At 41.4% G+C, this 7,758-nt stretch overlaps 1 pseudogene; it reads left to right on the top strand.

The window, feature by feature from the left end:
* Positions 1–2,516: 2,516 nt before the first annotated feature.
* On the top strand, positions 2,517–6,248 carry LOC150039492 (deubiquitinase DESI2-like; annotated as a pseudogene).
* The last annotated feature ends 1,510 nt before the right edge of the window (positions 6,249–7,758 follow it).

The raw sequence follows: 7,758 nt of genomic DNA, 5'->3' as shown, positions 1-7,758 counted from the left end.
TGTCTAACTGTTACTTATCTCTCTTGCATTTCTTTTATTGGTCCATGCCTCTGCAACCTGCAATCACTTGGCGAGGCTTTCTTTCAGTGGGTTCCTTGAACTCTGATTCTTCTTCTAGAATGGAAAAAATGGTGTTGGGGGCAGCAGTTATGGAAATGAGTCTCAGAGGCTTTCCTTACCCTTGGCTGGCTTCGAACTGCAGTCCTCACATCACAGCTTCCTGATTAGCTAGGATTACAGGTGTGAGCCACTGGTACCTGCCTTACTTTGTATTGTCTATTAAATGCTCGAAGTGGCTTTTCTCCTGTCTTTATTTATTTTTCCCAGTTCCTGGATGCTTGCCACCGCTTATCTCATATCCACTACTAAGATGTCATTGACATGTAGGTGAAAGAGAGTAATAAAGACAGAAGACAGGATTTTTTTTTGCCAGTCCTGGGGTTCAGCTAAGGGCATGAGCACTTTCCTTGGTCTTTCTCAAAGTCAAAGCTCTACCACTTGAGCCACAGCACCACTTCTGGCTTTTCTCTATGTATGTGGGACGTTTCCTCCAACAGAATGTGATCAAATGTTCACAACCTCTGCGACAAGTCCTTGGAAGGAAATTGCTTGGTTTCCCTTTCTTTTTTTTACATCCTTTTGGCTCCAGTTGGGATATCTTTTGGCCAGCTTGTCTCAGGGTAGATGAGGAGCATATTGCAGGAAATGAAAGGGTCACGAGAGGGATGGCCTCCCTTTGGGTTCTTAATTACCGTTCCTATTGGTGATAACCCTCGTCATCACGACCATCAGATCAGAGTTACAGGCAGCCAGATAGGAAGATGGCAAAGGTCTTATCTATCCTGCCTGTTCTCTCTTAGATCGTTTTCCAGAATTTGTCACTAAATATTCCCACTTCATTGATCAGAGTTTAGCTATATCTAGTTATACTGTGACCCAGATAAAAGTAAGAATTGTTTTTAACTAAGGAAAGAAAGAATTGTTGAGTGCACTTCTAGTTAGAAAACTCCTATCTAGGTCAACAGTGAAAAACAATGGCCTATAGACCAAATCTACCCACAACCTTGTTTTATTATTATTATTGCAAATACATTGTTATTGGAGCAAAGCCATAAGCACTCTTTATACATGTCATCTCCAGCTAACTCCAGGCTAGCAGAGTTGAACAATTATTCCAGAGAGCAAAGGGACCATGGGCCTAACCTGCTTACCATGTGGAGCTTTCTGTGCGTTCTCAACAGCAGTGGATGGCTTTGAATGAACATCTTCAGTCCTTGTGATGACGCTGTGGGAGGAGAATCGGGCTTGATAAGGACTCAGTGATTATTTTTCTCTAGCCCCGGGAGATTACTATATATGTTAGGCATATTTTTGGCTACAGATAACATAACCTCAGACCAAAGGTGGATTAAACAAAAAGGGTTTTCTTTTGTTCACATTCATGGTGCAGGGCTGAGGGAGATGTTCACTGATGCTTTTGAAACTGGGCGCTTTCTTCCCCCCCCCCAGACATTCATCTCCATGCTACCTATCAGGTAGCTGAATACCCAGCCACACGTTCCACAAGTCTGCATCCCACGCAGGCAGGAAGAATGGGAAGGTGAAAATGGCCATATTGCACAAGTTTGTCCCCATCCTAAAGGCTTCCCCAGCGGACTTTGATGGTTAGTACTGTCTGGGGACCTCCGCTGACAGCTGAGGATTCTGGGATAGTGAGAATATGAACTGGATCACATTAAGGGTCAAATGGAATGGAGATTTTGTTGGAGAAGAAGAGGAAGGTGCAGAGGTGCTATAGAGGGCCATTTACTGTTAATTATGTTATTCTAATACCTTCTAATGATCTCAATTCTTTTTAAAACTTCATTTTTATTATCTTTAAGGAGTTGTGATTACTAATTTGCTATATCTAAATTAATTCTAGTTTCCACATGTGCAATGTTTTCTCTTTCTGAGCTTGGCTTACTTCACTTAAAATGATTTTCTTTTCCAGGTCGTTCCATTTCTTTGCAAATGATGCAATTCTATTCTTTCTGAAGGATATATAAAATTCCAGTGTGTTTTTGCGTGTGTGTGTGTGTGTGTGTGTGTACACAGTCTCAATTCTTCTTTCCACCCTTGACCCTTACCCCTCCCGGTCATAGTTCATAACTTATGTTTTTTTTTCTCCTCCCCTACCTTTCATACCTTTGTCTAGGTGAGAATCCTGGAAATGAGCCTGAAGGGGCGAAGCTGCAGAGTGCCAGCAAACAGATTGTGCAGAAAGCCATCCTGCAAGCGATTTGGGCACCTTACAGTTCAGGCATTCACACGAGCCCTCAGCCAAGAAGCCGTCTTTTTAAAAAAGTGCATTTGGAGTTTTAGGTCCCAAGGTGAGGCATCCCAGAACCTGAGCACCGGCAGGCTGAGTCTTGGCTGCAAGGCGGGGCCAGCCCGGCGCCCGCCCTCGCTCAGGCTCCGCCTTTCCCCACTTGTCTTTGGCCAAGGGGAGGCGCCTGAGCTGGAGCTGGCAGCCCATGGTCCAACCCTGGCCTTCCACAGACTCCCATTGGCGGCCCCAGAGCGGCCCAGCTTCCCCAGGCCCCGCCTCGGCCGCTGGGGGTTGGGCTGGATGGTTAGTTCCCACCTCAGGCCCAGGAGACAACTGCCAGTGGAAGTGGCCCCGCCCTGCGGACCAGAAGCTGCAGGAGGAGAGACAGCGGGTCGACCAGTTAGCGGTGCTCCACGTGTAGGACGTGTACTGGATGCACGAATGCACCACATCTATTGGACTGGAGTGTTCCATTCAGGACTTGAAGTGTATGGCAGAGAATCTGCTCATGGTGGCCGTCCTTACTCTTTTTATGCAATATTTGAAATTTCCCCAGGAAATGCTCCTGAACTAGGAGAAACATTTAAATTTAACTGTTGTTTTAGGGAGCATTGATTTCCTAGAAGATGATATAGAAAACATGGTAGAAGAACTGGGAAAAGGATATAAAGGCAATGCCTGTCATTGAAGGCATAAAAACTGCAATCATTTTTCTTCAGCTTTATCAGAGATTCTTTGTGGGAAAGAGATTCCTGGATGGATCAATCGACTTGCCTACTTCAGTTCCTGTATACCCTTTCTCCAGAGTTGCCTCCCAAAGGAGTGGCTCACTCCTGCAGCCCTGCAGTCCAGTGTCAGCCAAGAGCTCCAAGAAGAGCTGGAAGAAGGGGAGGATGCTGCTGCATCTGCCATGATGGTAAATGCTGCCGCAGGCGCCAGATCTGGGTGCCACACTAAGCTATAAGTGTCTCCCAAAGTCACCTTTGGAACTGTCTCCGGCAGTTGAACATCATTAGAGAAAAGAAAACAGAGTAAGCATCCTTTGGGTACTTTGTATGCAAAGATGGCTCTCCCCCAATCCCCGTTTTTCAGCTCAGGATTATATTTGTAATCTTAAAAAAAGGATATATATAGATATACACACACATACACACACATATATACATATACACACATGCACACACACACACACACACACACACACACACACACTATATCTATCTATCTATCCCTTGGCGCAGGAGGGAGAACTTTCTATGAAGCAAGATACCCTCTGGTTTTTTACCCACTTGTAAATTTGGATTTACTTCTGTTTTATACAAGCTCTGTTAAGTTATGTTTACAGTATTTTGTATCGCTGTTTACAGATCTTGCATGGACTTCTGCCACTGTAAAAGAAGAAAATATTCATCTTCAAAACTGGGCAATCCGATGCAGAGAACCAGACTGGCTTGATACATAGGAGCACATGGTGGGCCCCGAGCTTGCAGGAGCCCAGCCAGGACCTCCTCACACCCTTCCTTTTCCGAGGAGCCCATTTCCCAGGTGCCCGTGGGGCAGTGGCTTTCATTCCAAATATCCGTCCACCTAGGCTGAGCGATATTCTCCTGTCTACCTGCCTAGCTTGGATGCCTTTGATTCAAAAATTCAGATGATTTCCATTGAAGACATTCTTGTAACTGACGAGTGTTTTTGCACATGTGTTAGGAAAGGGACTCCATTTTTAATAGCTAATAATTTCTTCTCCACAAAAGATTTCCTTGATGGGGTAGGAATAGACTAAATAGTAGCCTTCTGTGCAGCAGTGTGAATTGACATCAACTGCTTTTAACTCTTCAGACTACTTTTTATACTAATCCTCAAAATCATAGCTAATGAAACACACCAGAAAGGTATTTCATACTCCTTGGTATTTCATACTTTTTAGGTTCAATACCAGAAAAAAATGTCAGGATTGTTAGTGATGGGGTAATCTCCCCTTGTAATAGGAAGCTTATTCTTACCGACTCCTTATTGGAAAAAATCATATTTATATGTCTTTAAATTCATCTTTTTCTATTCCCTCAAATGTATGTCTCTTAACCTAACATACTCTTTTGAGATTGAAGTTGTTACCACAGAAAAGGCCTGCTTAGCAAGGAAGCAACTGTTTATGTCTGCTTCCAGTGAGTCCTTTGTGTATAATAGCCAAGTCATTTCATGTCTTGTTCGATGAATGAATATTCACTGAATGACTGTCCTACATAAAATATTGGAAAGAAGAAAAATGATGCAGGCAGTGACTTCAGCATTATATATGCTTATGTTCTTGGTTTTGACTTTTTTCATTTATTTAAACGTTTGGATTGTATTATTTGCTCTCTATGCGAACATAATAACTTTTAGTTAACCACAGTTTTAACTTTCCCATAAGCTGATTTTTATCAACTTAAGCACAACCTGTTGATAGGGAAAATAAACCTTGGGTTCTAAGCATATGCCTGAGGAAAATGCAGCTACTTTACGCTTTCTGACTGTTTTATATCTGTATCCAGCAAGGAAAGCCTTGACAGATCAATGTCAGTTCTGTTGCAGGCAGAGCACTTGTTTTAAGAGATGTGATAGCGATGGAGGAACATATGACTTCAGTGAAATATTGACTTAGTTCAGCTTGTAGATGGAGTCTGGCTCTAGCAGGAAGTTGTTTACTGTGTACAGAATCTTAACACACAAACCTGATCAGTAAGAAGTATTTAGTGCTGCCAGCTTGGGCTTTTTAAATAGTCTGGATCACAGCTTCTGAAGTACACGTGTTTGAAACCTGGGCTACTGCTTCAGAGGAGTAACCTGCCTTGGTTAGATATTCCTAAGTAGCCATGAATGTCTCATTCTGTGCCTGCTTATTTAGAATGCACATTGGTGACTTGATGGGTACTTCCCTGTAGCTGTTTTTATCTGCAGCATTTGCAGCTTAGAAATGAGAAGAGCCCCAGTAGGGGGGAAAAATCAGTGGCATAAGGCCAATTATCTTACTGACAGTCAGCAGATAAAACTCTAGACATGTGACTGCTTACAATCTAGTTATAACTGAAGATAAAGACAATCTCAGTTCAGTCCTTCTCTACAGTTCAAATTGCCCCTAAAGGCTTCAAAGAGACTCTTGTTATTTCTACCTGGACTCGTCCTTTAGAAAAATTCATGTAAAAATCTGATCATTAATGTACATGTAATCAGGTCCAGATGAAGTTTTTATAGTTGTAACTAAGTAAGACACATTTCTCCTGGGGTTTGAACGTAATAATAGTGTTACAAGTCAGATGATTCTAGTTTCTCCTATTTGTTTTAAAGACTCTTTGTGGGGGGTGGGGGAGGTTAACCCTAAGCAAGAGACATCAACTTTGGCAAGTGTGGCTTGTGGAAGAGCAGGTGGTGGTACAATCTGAGAGCACCGTCACTTCATGCCTGAACTCCAGCCAACTGTCGCTCTGACCGCCAGCAATAGCATAGATGACCCATCACCAGCATTGGTGCAGAGCAGGGATTTCTGGCTTTGGTCAGCACCAAGGACAGCTGCTTGGCTGTCTTCCTTGACCACTTCCATCACACAGTGGTAGCAGCATTCGCTGTTTCAGAGTTCTAATCTGTCTTTTTACAGCTCCATTTCAGTAAGATGCCCTGTGATTTTAACACTATTTTTTCCTTAAATGACCCGTTTAAAAGACTCGTTTTCTTTAGCAAATTAGCCATACTATTTTGTATCCCCCTTCTCTTGATTGTGGTTTGAGGGTGCAGCTTAATTGTTAGACTTTCATGGTCCGCTCATTCCCTACACTGATACGTGCACGTCTTCATGTAGGAAGGTGCTCAGCTGTCAAGAATCTCCACAGATGCCACTGTCCTGTCAGAGTGTTTCTATAAAAGTACCAGGCATCTTCACTTTTGCTACCTTGATAATAGCATTGGGCTATCATGTTATAACACCGAAATACATCAATTTATTAAAAAATACTTTTGTAAGAAAAAAAGTGCATTTGATGATTCTGCTTATTTTTATGCAGTGCCTTTAAACATAGTGTGGTCAAATGTGGCAGTTTTGCAGCCAAATTTCCTTTTGAGGGTCTTTTCTTTTCCTTAACAAATGAAGGTCTTATTTAGTCTGCCTTTTATGCATGTTTACCTATGATTTCCATTGAGTACATTTCTGTGTCTTTTATGAATAATAAAGGAAATATTAAAAGATACTAAGCATGAGTCATGCTGGAAAGATTTAATTCCTTTCAAATAACTGAATTAAAGGCTTCTGTGAAAAGCATTCAGGTTCAAGATCAAATTTAGCAAAGGCACGTTCTCAAACCCAGTGACTCAGGATCATATTTATATTTAAAAAAAGAGAGGAGTTTATGTTTTGTAGGAACTCTGTACATCTCAGTTCTCTGAATTGTTTCACAGTTGATGTGGGCTTTCTGTGCAGAAATTAACTGGGGATTTATAAGTTTCTTTTCTCATTTCAAGGTTAAAGACAAGTGAGTCAATATGTATGATTTATGACTATTGACATTTAGTGGCTTAATAGAGAACAGCTAGATTTGTGAACCCCTAGACGGCTGCCCCAACTGGTGGTCCTTACCCTTGGGTTTGGTTATAAAGGGCAGAGCTTTTGGAAGGAACTCTGGGGCCTTATAGAAGCTATGTCATCGTCTGGCTATACATTTGTATTAGCATCATATGAATAGAAATGTCTTTTCTCCTTGTTCCAATTAGACTTTTTTTGTGTGAAAAGCATAGGGGTCAGAAATGAGGAACCAAATGGGAAAATCACTTCTTTTAACTCTTTGTAGCATGAAAATAATGTGGGAAGAATAAGGTGCCAGAGTTGTGAAGGCATCTGTAGAGATACGTGCATAGGTGTGTGAGTGGGGGCGATTTCCTGCTCCATCCTCTGGGTTCAGTGCACATCTTTCTGGAGTCTAAGAGAGTTTCAATTGTTTTTGTGCTTCACAGAAGTTACTGAGTTGGAGCTCCTGGGGACAGAGGAAGAATTTGACTATTGTTAAAAACCTTCAGGCTTTGGAATATCAAATGTATGTATTTGTTAGTTGTTTCTTTTAAAAATCAAAACATTAGCATATAAATGGGAGTAAAGTTGAGATACACGTCAAAATCCAATATGTTGCACTTTTCATAACGTGTGTTTTGGGTGACAGTGGATGGATTATGAATAACTATTCTGTTAGACAATGTTTTGCAATGTGTGGGTGCAATAAATTAATTCAAGGTCAATATTGTTTGTCTATACATATCTTTTATCAGAACTCATACGAATTCAAGAATGAACTTGTTGATCTAAAGTCGTGTGATTGACATAATTGCACTTAAAAACAATTTAAATATCCCTGGGGATTAATGATTCATTAAATATAAGGTTGAAAACTTATCAGGTTATTTACAGACCAAAAGTCAGCTTTGAA

Source organism: Megascapheus bottae, unplaced genomic scaffold (assembly GCF_031878675.1).
Source record: "Megascapheus bottae isolate mThoBot1 unplaced genomic scaffold, mThoBot2.hap1 HAP1_SCAFFOLD_91, whole genome shotgun sequence".
Lineage (NCBI taxonomy): Eukaryota > Metazoa > Chordata > Mammalia > Rodentia > Geomyidae > Megascapheus > Megascapheus bottae.
The sequence above is the reverse complement of the archived record's forward strand: the minus strand, read 5'-3'. Positions and strand labels throughout refer to the sequence as shown.